Source organism: Schistocerca americana, chromosome 9, assembly GCF_021461395.2.
Source record: "Schistocerca americana isolate TAMUIC-IGC-003095 chromosome 9, iqSchAmer2.1, whole genome shotgun sequence".
In the NCBI taxonomy this organism is placed as follows: domain Eukaryota; kingdom Metazoa; phylum Arthropoda; class Insecta; order Orthoptera; family Acrididae; genus Schistocerca; species Schistocerca americana.
In genome coordinates, this window is record NC_060127.1 from 60,292,092 (window position 1) to 60,304,981 (window position 12,890).

Sequence of the window (12,890 nt, forward strand, 5' to 3'; positions counted from 1 at the left end):
ACTAGATAAATTCTGAAAATGATTTAGCTACGATCAAGGTGACCAAATTTTTTTAAAACCGATACAGTTTATTTGAAATAGAAATAACCTGGCAATTGTCATTCGGTGCTCCGTAGTGTCAGAGGTTGACTGTGAAGATTTTGTCAAACTGCCACAAAAATCTCAAATCAGTTCGTTACATGTAAGTAACTCCGCTTTCCACTTGGTATCAAATGCGCACGGTATTTCGGGAAGCAATGTATAGAGTACTTCACCTGACTTTCACGGCATCGTTCAGGGGCGCGGACGGCGTAGGCTCCACCATGTTCTGACCAACTACTGTCCTCAACAGACTCTGGTAACCAAACCCATTCTGACCATTAAAATTGATCACTGCCTTCCAGTTTGGGTCTAATAATTTTCTATTGGAGGACAATCTTTTCCTAAGTCAAAGTTATAAAATGTATCACCCTGTCTTACAAGATAAAACAAAAAGAATTTTTGAAGTACGTTATGCAAACGTCTGTGTGTTTTGAGATGATCATTTAAATACGTACGGTGGCTAAAATATTTACGATACAATTGTCAAAAGCTACAGCACATAATTAATTCCTAGATTTTACAATATATCTAAAATTCAAGACTCCAATTTAAAAACGATACGTAGGTTATCTATAAAGATTTTACTAAATTTTACCTGGCATTATTTTTACCAAAATTACCCATTCGACATTGTAAATGACGAAAAAGCAACCTGCTTTTCAACGGTCGTCAGTCTTTTAACTGGTTCGATGCAGCCAGCCACGAATTCCTCTCCACTGTCAACCTCTTCATCTCAGATTAACACTGGCTCCCTTCATCCTCAATTATATCGTGCATGTATCTCACTATCTATCTATCCCCATAATGTTTACCCTCTGTACCTTCCTCAAGAAGCAAAGAAGTTATTTCCTGATGTCTTAACATACTTCATATCATTCTGTGACTTATTCACGACAGTGTTTTCTACGTGTTCCTCTCCTCGACTATTCTGTGGAGTATCTTCTCGTTTCTTACTTTATTAGTCCACCCAGTTTTCAACATCCCTCTATAGTAACACATGTTCAGTGCTCATATTCTCTTCTTTTCCGGTTTTTGCAGAATCTATAAATGACTTTGAGACAACGCTGTGCTTCAGATACACCTCAGAAATTTCTTGCTCAAATTAATGATGATGATGTTTGGTTTGTGGGGCGCTCAACTGCGTGGTTATCAGCGCCCGTACAATTATCCAATCTTTGCTCAGTCCAATTTCGCCACTTTCCTGGATGATGATGAAATGATGAGGACAACACAAACACCCAGTCATCTCGAGGCAGGTGAAAATCCCTGACCCCGCCGGGAATCGAACCCGGGACCCCGTGCTCGGGAAGCGAGAACGCTACCGCGAGACCACGAGCGGCGGACTTGCTCAAATTAAGGCCTATGTTTGGTATCAGTACATCTACAACTAAAAACACGTTTCGGAAGCCACCGTGTGGTGCGTGGCGGAGAGTACCCTGTACCACTACTGGTCATTTCCTTTCTTTATACTTACAAGGATATGGTGTATGTCCTTTCAGATATGTCCGAAAGAACAGACATCATTGATGACCTGCAGCCGTCTGAAACGAAATTAGAATTTTATATTAATACCTCCTGCTGCTGACGGGCGTTGATAAATGTCAACGGGGACAGCTGAAAATGTGTGCCGCGACCAAGACTCGAACCCGGGATCTCCGGCACACATCGTAGACGCTCTATCCATCTGAGCCACCGAGGGCGCAGAGGATAATGCTACTGCAGGGACTATCTCGCGCACGCCTCCCGTGAGACCAACATTCTCACCTTATATGTCCACAAACTACATTCGTAGTGTCCCTACCCAACATACTCATTACTCGTGGAAGACATTCTTACCAAGTCCCGTAAGAGTTCGGGTAATATGTGTGCATCCGTAGAGAAGAGGAATGTCATTGTCAGTTTTGCCACAACTATATACTTAGATGGATATGGTGTCTGTTCTCTCGGGCTGGCCGGAGTGGCCGAGCGGTTCTAGACGCTTCTGTCTGGAACCGCGCGACCGCTACGGTTGCAGGTTCGAATCCTGCCTCGGGCATGGATGTGTGTGATGTCCTTAGGTTAGTTAGGTTTAAGTAGTTCTACGTTCTAGGGGACTAATGACCTCAGATGTTAAGTCCCATTGTGCTCAGAGCCATTTGAACCATTTGTTCTTTCGGACATGTCCGACAGAACAGACACCATATCCATATCCACATATTACCCAAACTCTTCCCCGACTAATGAGTGTACTGGGTAGGGATACTATGAATGTAGTGTGTGGACATATAAGGTGAGAATGTGGGTCTCGCGGGAGGCGTGTGCGAAATAGTCCCTGCAGTTGTGTTATCCTCTGTGCCCTCGGTGGCTCAGATGGATAGAGCGTCTTCCATGTAAGTAGGAGATCCCAGGTTCGAGTCCCGGTCGGGGCACGTATTTTCAACTGTCTCCGTTGATGTATATCAACGCCCATCAGCAGCTCAAGGTATTTATAAAAAATTCTAACTTCCTTTGTCTCAATCGCAAATAGAGCGAGGGAAAATCGACTGCCTTCACTCCTCCGTACGAGTGCTAATCTCTCTAATCTTATCTTCGCTGTCCTTACAGGAAATGTACTTTGGGGGCAGCAGAATCGCTCTGCAGTCGCCCTCAAATGCCGGTTCTCTAAATTTTCTCTGCAGCGTTCCTCGAAAAGATCGTCGGCTTCCCTCCAGTGATTCCTATTTGAGTTCCCGAAGCATCTCCGTAACACTTGTGTGTTGTTTGAACCTACCGGTCACAACTCTAGCAGCCTCTCTGAATTGCTTCGATGTCTTCCTTTAATCTGACCTGGTGCGGATACTAGACACGCGAACAGTACTCAACAATGACTCGTACCAGTGTCCTGTAAGCGTTCTACTTTACAGATGGACCACACTCTCCTAAAACTCTCCCCATGAGACTCAGTCGACCATTCGCCTCCCCTACTACAATCCTTACCTGCTCATTCCATTTCATATTGCTTTGCAATGTTATGACTAGACTGTGTCAAGCAACAGACCACTTGAGCTCTACTCGAACGTTATCTTTGTTTTTCCCTCTTATCTGCATTAACTTACGAGGGTCACTCCAAAAGAAATGCACACTATTTTTTTAAATCCATCTTTTATTCTACATGTTTGAAAGTTTTACAATGTGTAGATACATCCTTTAGGAACAATATTTTCATTTCTCCACATAATTTCCATCCCTCTCAACGCCTTACGCCATATTGGAACCAGCGCCTGTATACCCGCACGATAAAATTCTGGACCAACCTGTTAGAGCCGCTGTTTGGCAGCATGCACAAGGGAGTCATCATCTTCAAACCTTGGTCCACGAAGAGAGTCTTTCAGCTTCCCAAAGAGATGATAGTCACATGGAGCCAGGTCAGGACTGTAAGGCGGGTGTTTCAGTGTTGTCCATCCGAGTTTTGTGATCGCTTCCACGGTCTTTTGACTGACATGTGGCCCTGCGTTGTCGTGCAACAGCAAAACATCCTGCTTTTGCCGTTCTTACATAACGAGGTCATCAGCTCTTTCTTCCAATCGAGTGATTGGACTTCGCGCTTGGCGTGAGATTCGCGATAAATGCAGTGCTGTAGAGCACTCACTGTAACGCCGAATTTGGATTCCATCAGGACCTGCGGACTTACTTGCTTTCAATTCTTTCAGTTGTTTCTCTACATCAGTGACGCTTACGACTGTCTCCTCCATATGGGGGTCTGTGTGACGGTCAGACGATGGTGTGTTTGTACGATTCTCCTGCGTTAACAATTTCTTAAATCTGAAATCTGAAACTTAGTTCTGATGTCTTCTGTTGCCACACCAGACTGGTCAATGAGTGACTGTATCAAAGCCTTAGAACCACTTAGCGATTTTCGCAGGAGCAGAATTTTCTCGCATTCTGGGAAAGATCTATTGCTAATGTATGACTGTTGTTGTAAGCTTCGCGTATCGATCTTTTTACAGACGCACGAATTTCTATTAATTTTTGCCTGTCTTCATTTGCGTGTTCTCTTTTGAATCGTGGGTGCAACAGCCTTTGCTTCCTCAGCATTTTTCGAATTTCGCTGTTAAAGTACGGTGGGTCTTTTCCTTCTTTATTCCACTTACTAGCCACGTGCCTCTCCCGAATATGAATTACATTCAATTTAAACTTTGCCCATAATTCCTCCACGCCCATCGTAATGGAACTAAACGATGTCAATTCATTGACTATGTGGGGGCCTAACAGACGGCCGCTGTGGTCGTGCTGTTCTAGGTACTTCAGTCCGGAACCACGCGGCTGTCACGGTCGCAGGTTCGAATCCTGCCTCGAGCATGGATGTGTGTGATGTCCTTAGATAGGTTTACGCAGTTCTAAATCTAGGGGACTGATGACGTCAGATGTTAAGTCTCATAGTGCTCAGAACCATTTGAACCATTTGGGGGCTAACAACTGTCTACCTGCTCTTTCTACCGGAAATACTCTCCTAGTGTGTGATTAGTTAACTTCGGTAATGTCGCGTAATTCCCACCGCACACCCTTTTCATTTTATATGCAGTTTATATGGCATAATATTTTAATTAATTTTATATTGCTTATTGTTGCGAGCACGACAGATAAAATACGACTTTCACTATTATTTTCTGCAGATGAAAATATTTTAACTTTATGCACTTTGACCAATTGTATGGGGATAAGCACAACACTGAAAGATTTCCTGCTGTGGACGTACGATCTTTAATTTGCAAAATGTTTTTATATAACACTGGTGTGGCTTGTTAGATATGGAACGTGGTATCATTACTATAACTAATTATGGAAAAAAAATGTCCTTCGCTACTTTCATCTCTTGAACGCACTGAAAATTACTCCTATTACCTGTACGGAAGTTACAGTATTTTATGTTCACTAAACGTAAAAGCTGCAGTGGATTTTTTTTTTTTATATCTGAAGACTATTAACTGCCACGACAACATGAGAGCATGAAACTAAAAAAAATGAAATTTGATTTTTACGTTATCAGCCAGAATAGGTTTTGCCCAGCAGTCTTTGATCACACACAAGTAAAATTTTATCACTCATGAATTATTTACGTAACTGATAACATAATAGCAGCTGCCCATGTCCACCTGAAAATGACAGTAAAATCCCCAATTTCCCTCTGAAGTATCCAGGAAGCTAAAAGAGATGATTCTAATGTACCGTTACCTGCCCGCTATATTGCGGGAAAACTGCTTTCATTCAATTTAATTTAAATTTGCCGCGGCAGCGGCTCCCACGAGCGCCGCACGGCTCTGCGTCATGAAAAAATGCTAAAATGCTGAAAACGGCTAAGAATGTGGAGTGAAATCTTGGGCAAGCTAGCAATAAATTATTACAGGTAATAATTTTAACAATTTCTATATTCAAAAAATCAACATAAATTGAAAGTATACACCTTTTACAAATATCGACCTCCAATGGCGTCTTTCTCGATCAAAGGACAAACGAAGGCTACCTAAGCATTCAAGCGAGCGTCACAGGCTCTTACAACTTTAACGGCTACAAGAAGACAGAGAGAGTAATGTTTTAACCTCCACTATTTATAGGCAATTTAATAAGCATCTTTGTAATTATTTTTCATTATCTACTTTGATACATACATTCTTCGACCACAGACGTTATTTGTGAAATATAGATACATAAATATTGCACAAACATAAAAATGAAAAATTGTTATTTCCTTTTATACATAATCTACAACCATTCACACAGTAATGAAATAATAATAATAACAATAATACAGATAAATGTTTATTTTTATTACTTTATTATAACGATTTTGTAAATGTCTTCCCAGGAGACGTCACCATGCCCCTGACTAACATTGGCAAATGTTTGTCAATATGTTGCCATTGACGTCAACACAGTCACTGTATATCACTTGGTGTTTTGAACATCAAGTTGATTTTGTTCACTATGTTCACACGGCAGTTTGTTCACACTGTCCAATACTTTCTCGAGGAATGTATGTCGCCTCTCCACTTTGCGAGCTGACCGTATACCTAGTCCCAGGGTCATTACAGTTTTGGCTCCCCCATCTGGGCTATGTGCGTTCAGAAAACCTGAGAAAACTGCGCCGGAGTCATGGTCATCTCGCTCGCTTCGCAATTTAACATAGTTCTCTCAGTTCACGAATGAAGTGCGGTACTTGTCAAGTGTTCACAATTGAAGCACAAAACACAAGAATTATTCATCAAAAAATGTTGCCACTCGGTCCTTTTCGACACTGCACGTTTATGAAATTTCACATCCATGGTAATGCTCAAGTTTATGTTTTGGTGAAAGTACATTTGGGGGCCTAACAACTGTCTACCTGCTCTTTCTACCGGAAATACTCTCCTAGTGAGTGATTGGTTAACTTCGGTAAACAAAGTCGCTATGATCATATCATAATCGCTAATCCTCGTTTCTATACTGACGTCGTCGATTAAGTCAGGCCTGTTCGTAGCTACGAGATCTAAGATATTTCCATTGCCTGTGGGCTGTAGAACTACCTGCTCAAGACAGTTCTCAGAAATTATGTTCAAGAGAATTTCGCAAGAATGTCTGTCTGCGCCCCTGCAATGAATCCATAGACGTCCCAGTCTGCACCCTGTAAGTTATAGTCATCTCCATGTAATATTGCATGATATGGGTTGTCGTATCCACGGACCCAACCAACCAACCACTCGCGCATGCGCGCCCTGACCGTGACATCGCTGGCCACAGTTCCTGTCGCGGCCGTCGGCGTCTCAGGTCGTCACCGCCGACGGAAGAGGTCGCGCCGTGGCTGAGCTCGGGTCCGCAGCGCCCTCTGCCTTTTGCATATAAGGAGGAGCGCTGGCCCCGAGACGGACAGTCTATTGTCGATTGTCTACTGCTAGCCTTTCATGGAGTTCATAGCGGAGCCATTGCAGTGTGGTATTTGCTATTGCATTCGACTAGGTTCAGTACACGGATTACTCTTGGCTATTACTTGTATTGCTGGTGTACGTTTCGTCAGAAATAAAGATAAGTTATCTCTTCATTCTACCTGGCGCGATTCTTGTCATTAATTATTTTTCGGCCAACAGACATAGCTACATCCTGGTCACTATCCACGCTTTATACAGTTTGTGGTGGCTGCCTCAAAAGTACCACAGAGGACCTTGGGTTTGGGAGCCGTTACAAAATGGGTATTAAATGAAATGGGTACTCGTATTTCCGAGCTTGACTTACTGTCAGTGACTCTAAAACCTTCACAGCGGAATCGGATGGCCGGTAGAAACATATAACAATTAAATCAATTTCATCTAGACCTGTTACACGAGATCAGGTAACTTCACTGTCACACTCAAATTCGACTTCATCAGAGACAATATTTTCGTCAACTGCAACAAACACACCCTCTCCTATGAATCTAATCTGTCTTTTCGATATACCTTCCATCAATTATTAAACGTCTCAGAACTTTGTACTTCACGTTTCAGCCATGTCTCGTTTCCGAGAATAATTTGAGGGCGAGAAGTTTCCTAGGGGGCAGTAAATTCGAGAATTTTGTTACGAATACTTCGACAATTTGCTGATAAAATTTTGACAGTCGAAGTGTTTTTCTCTGAACACGGTCTGATTTCGGTATCTGCGAGTAGTCTGGCGAGTGTTCATCGGAAAACCTCAACCTACCGCCTTGTCTGGAGAAACCCCATGTACACTTCACGGGTACTCTGCTACCCGAATAGCTGCTGCCTTTGCGTAATGCGACATTGGCCTATCAAGGGGAGTCCCACAAATCCCCACACGATAACGCAGCAGCAGCCGAGACCGTCACAGAGTCGACGAAGCCTTTGGTTGAGACCCTCCACTCGGCTCCAAACTGTAGGACCCCCATCGAATCTGGAAACAATTCTGCAAATTGGGAGCTCCGCTTGCACCCCAAACTTGAGACCGGCAGTCTTCACCGCCTCCGCCAGCCGCCAATACGAACAGAGGATGGCTTCAGAACCCAAGAGACAGGCGTCGTTGGTGCCGAAGTGTGCCACAACTTGCAGACGACTGCACATTGCATGCTCGACACGATCCTCCACATCTCGAATGAGACCCACTGGCAGATGTACCGAGTGCACATTGGGTTTCTCTCTAGTCCTGAATGCTGTTTGCCTAAGGGGCTCCATAACGCGCCTAACTTTGCAGCACCCGATAACTAGTAACCTCCCCCCCCCCTCCTCCTCTCGTGTGCCTCGGCCACCTATCCACTCCCAGGATGAATGGGCGAGTTCAGACAGACAGCCTCCACATTGGCCCTCCACCTCGAGCGACGCGAAAACATTACCACCCGCCACTCATCCTTCCTGTTAGGGCAGATCCATCACATCTGGTACACTTGGAGGTACCTCAGCAGCAGCGCCTGTGGGCGAAACAAGCGTCCCCTAAAGTGCCTCATGCAACGCACCAGATTCTCCGCCGCCGCTACACTCCAAGACAGCAGCCCGAAGACGATTGACAGTAGCCAAAAGCACATACAGCTGTTCGCGAATTTGTTTTACCCAGGAATGCTCTCTTTTCGATGCTGGTCAGCTTTTTATGTCCTCCTTGCTTTGTTCGTCACATGCTTTCTTCGTTGCCTCTACTTCGTAGTTTCCCATTTTACAATCAAGTTAACCACTAATTTCAATACTGCTACACTTTATTACTTTCATCTTTCTGCAGTTTACTCTCAGTCCATATTGTGTACCTATTAGACTACTGCTCATTTCATTCAACAAGTCCTGCAACTCTTCCTCACTTTTACTAAGGATTGCAATGTCATCAGCTAATCTCATCATTGGTATCCTTTCACCCTGAATTTTACTCCCATCCCTAACTTTTCTTTTACGTCCACCATTGCTTCTTCGATGTGTAGGTTGAAGAGAAGGAGTGAAAGCTTGCATCCTTGTCTCATACCCCTAATTCGAGCGCTTCATTCTTGGCCTTCCATACTTACACCTAAAGGAAGCATACTGTATGAAAAATTTCAGGTTTCAGCCAAATTTTGACTTTGTATTTTTCTTTCCTGAGAATCATAAAATCAATCAAAAAGTTACTATAATTCTAAAGGTATTTTTATCGCCTTTTTTCAAAATTTATCGTTTCTCTTTGCGTATGCAACTACATAGTCACAAGTAAAGTTACTATAAAAACTGTCGCTTTCGAATGATTTTGCAATGAAAATGACGTCACGCAGTAGTGGTGCCCGCAGACATGAAGGGGCGCTTGCTCTCGCCATCACACCCATCTGGAGGCGCAGACCGAACACAGAGCGCGTTGCTAATGTCACAGCGTGGTTAACGGAAGGTCTTATTCGCTTCCCAACAGGTGACACTCCACGGATTGGAAAAAACCCACTGGGATTAGCTGGCTGAACCTACATATCGATTTCTCCCAGCCAACAAAATCACACGAATCGTTCTGCCTCCCTGTAAGGTTGGCTTGGTTCAGATGGCTCTGAGCACCATGGAACTTAACATCTGAGGTCATCAGTCCCCTAGAACTTAGAACTACTTAAACCTAACTAACCTAAGGACATCACACACATCCATTCCCGAAGCAGGATTCGAATCTGCGACCGAAGCGGACGCGTAGTTCCAGACTGTAGCGCCTAGAACCGCTCGGCCACCTCGGCCGGCCTTCCTGTAATAATATGTCTCACAATTTTAAAACATCTTGTATAAGCATTTATGTTCTCCAAGAATTTATTCATTTCTCTTCCTTACAATCGTGAAATTAAAATTAATATTAATTATTACTATAGAAATGGAAATGAGCGTTTGGCGTCATTGGCTGAAAGGCCCCTTGCGGGTTAGGTCCGGCCGCCTTGGTGCAGGTCTTAGTACAGTCGACACCACTTTGGGCGACCTGCGCGCCGGATGGGGATGAAATGATGATGAATACAGCACAACATCCAGTCCCTGGGCGGAGAAAATCCCCGACCTAGCCTGGAATCGAACACGGGCCTGTAGGACGGCAATGCGTCACGATGACCACTCAGCTATCGGAGCGGGCAATTATTACTATAATAGCGAGCCTGTAAACAGTTTTAGATAACGATAACTTGAATTGGCATTGCATGGGCGTGTATTTATTCCAACTATTCTAGCTCCTCCTTCCCCTCCCTGTCCATCACCTGCTTCTCTGTCTATTTTCTTCTCCCCATCTCTCTATCCACTTTCTCCACCCCCATTACTTTTCCATCTCTTTCTGCCCTTCTGTATGTCCATATTCTATCTTTCTTTCATTGTTGTCCATCTTCTCCACTCTTCCTCTCTCTTCACTTTCTCCCCTTACCCTGTACATTTTCCCCTCCCCCTTTTTCTCCCTGTCTCCTCCTTCCCCCTGTGTCCATCTGCTCCTCCCCCCTCTATCTCCTCTTGCTCCTCTATATCCTCTTCACCCCCTCTCTGTCCTCCTCTTCCCTCTCTTGGACAATATCCCCCACCCCCTCTTCCTTCCCTCCCTCTCTGTCCATGTCCTCTTTCCTATCTCTGTCCATTTACTCCTCCCCAGCCCTCTGTCCATCTCACCCTCCCCCCCACCTCTCTCAGTCCCTCTCCCTCCTTCGTCTCTCTGTCCATCTCCACATCTTCCCCTCCTCTGTCCAGTTCTCCCTCCCATTCTCTCTCTCTTCCCTCTGTCCATCTCTTCCTCTCCCATACCTATTTCCATGTGCTTCCCTTCTCTATCAGTCCATCTCTTCCTCCTCATTCTCTCTCCACCTTATCACCCCCACCACAATAGGAGGCTTCTGGTTTTTACCTCCATACTACACTATTGCTTTCCAGATAGTAAGTAATATTTGTACCAAGTTTGGTTGAAATTGGTCCAAAGGTTTAGGAGGAGTTTTTTACCCTTGTCTCTGCAGGCATATGTGCATCTCACACATATTTCTCATACATTTATTCAATTATTACTATTATTCTCGAATCAGAAACATACAAACTTACAGTAGCTATACACATGAATAAATATGTACAAATATATACACAAATTGTATTTATATTACATGTGCCCAGTACTTTGCAACCTCCAAGGCGCTTGGAGTGGCTTGCAGGAGATCAATCTTCGTGCAGGATGTAGGGCACAAAAGGTACTGGAGCATGTGGCTTGTGGTTTGTTCTTGTCCACAATCTTCTGTTATGAAGCCCCATCTCTTCAGGTTGTCTCTGGATCGTCCAACTCCTGATCGTAATCTGTTTAAAGATTTCCACACCAGCCAGCTCTCGTTGTGTCCCGGTGGTAGTTGTTCAGCTTCTGGCGTCTGCAGGTGAGGCGCCGACTTCTTGCATAACTCCAGCCTCGCCTCCTCTGGTGAAATGGTGAGCTTCTCGGATGTCCTCAGGAAGCTCTTTCGCGATCTCAGCCGTTGCTGTGGTGGATTATGTCCGTGCAGTGGATGGGCACTGTCCTGTTCCACTTTCAGTCTCTCCTTGTTGGCAGCCACTGTTCTGCGTATCCATGGTGGCGCTATTCCAGCCAGGCAGTAGAGCTTATCAGTTGGGGTAGGTCTTAAGCAACCTGTGATCAACTTGCAGGTTTCGTTGAGAGCAATGTCTACTTGTCTGGCATGAGATGACCTGTACCAGACTGGAGAAGCATATTCAGCAGTAGTAAAGCACAGTGCCATTGCAGAACAGCGAATAGTTTGTGGATGAGATCCCCACTGTGTCCCCGCTAGTTTGCGAATTAGGTTGTTTCGAGCGGAGATTTTCATTTTGGTGTTCTTGCAGTGAGTAAGATTTATTCAATCAGTTTCACACATTTCAGCTGAATCAGTAGTAAATTTCGCCATGTAATTCTGCTTACACGCAGCTCAATGTTTATGGCGTCATATCTCCTGAACTAGGTGTCATAGAATTATATAATTTTGTAGATACATTCAGCGCTGTATGTAGATACTGTCTGCGATATGTGTTGCGACTAGAGATAGTAGCAAAGAAGTAATAGATTTAAACTTCATGCATTATGCGGCAGTTTTCACCCATTTCAGTGTTTATGACACTGTATCTCCTTAACTATGTGTCGTACAATAAAATAATTTTGTAGTTACATCCAGTGGAATGTGTGGATTGTGTGTATTGTTTATTGAACCGGGGACTTAGAAACGATGGAGAGGCTTCGTCCTGCCGTAGCCCTCAGTGGTTCACAACTCCACAACAGGCGACAGCAGTCCATCCACTCCACCGCCGCCCCACACCGAACCCAGGGTTATTGTGCTGTTCGGTTCGGCCCCCAATGGACCCGCCCCCCCCCCCTCCCCCCTGGGACGACGCATACTAGACAAGTATAACCCAAATGTTTGCGTGGTAGAGTGATTATGGTATACGCTTACGTGGAGACTGTTTGCGCAGCAATCGCCAATATAGTGTAACTGAGGCGGAATAAGGGGAAGATGGAAAACCGTCTTAAAAACCATCCACAGGTTGGCCGGCACGCTGGACCTCGACACTAAATCACCGCCGGCCGATGTGGCCGAGCGGTTCTAGGCGCTTCAGTCCGGAACGCTGCTACGGTCGCAGGTTCGAATCCTGCCTCGACCATGGATGTGTGTGATGTCCTTAGGTTAGTTAGGTTTAAGTAGTTCTAAGTTCTAGGGGACTAATGACCTCCGATGTTAAGTCCCATAGTGCTTAGAGCCATTTGAACCATCTGAACTAATCCGCCGAGCGGATTCATGCCGGGGACCGGCACGTCTCCTCGCTGCCAGATGCAGCAGTTTTTCACCCACGTCAGTGTTTATGATCTCCTGCACTACAGGTTGAAAAATTATACAGTTTTGCAGGCACATTCAGTGATGT

General features: G+C 44.6%; 1 protein-coding gene across 1 annotated transcript in view; it reads left to right on the forward strand.

Annotated features, from left to right (window-relative positions):
* Window positions 1-12,890, forward strand: part of LOC124550632 (sulfotransferase 1 family member D1-like) — a 69,529-nt gene that overhangs the window by 33,798 nt on the left and 22,841 nt on the right. The gene's annotated exons all lie outside the window — the stretch shown is intronic.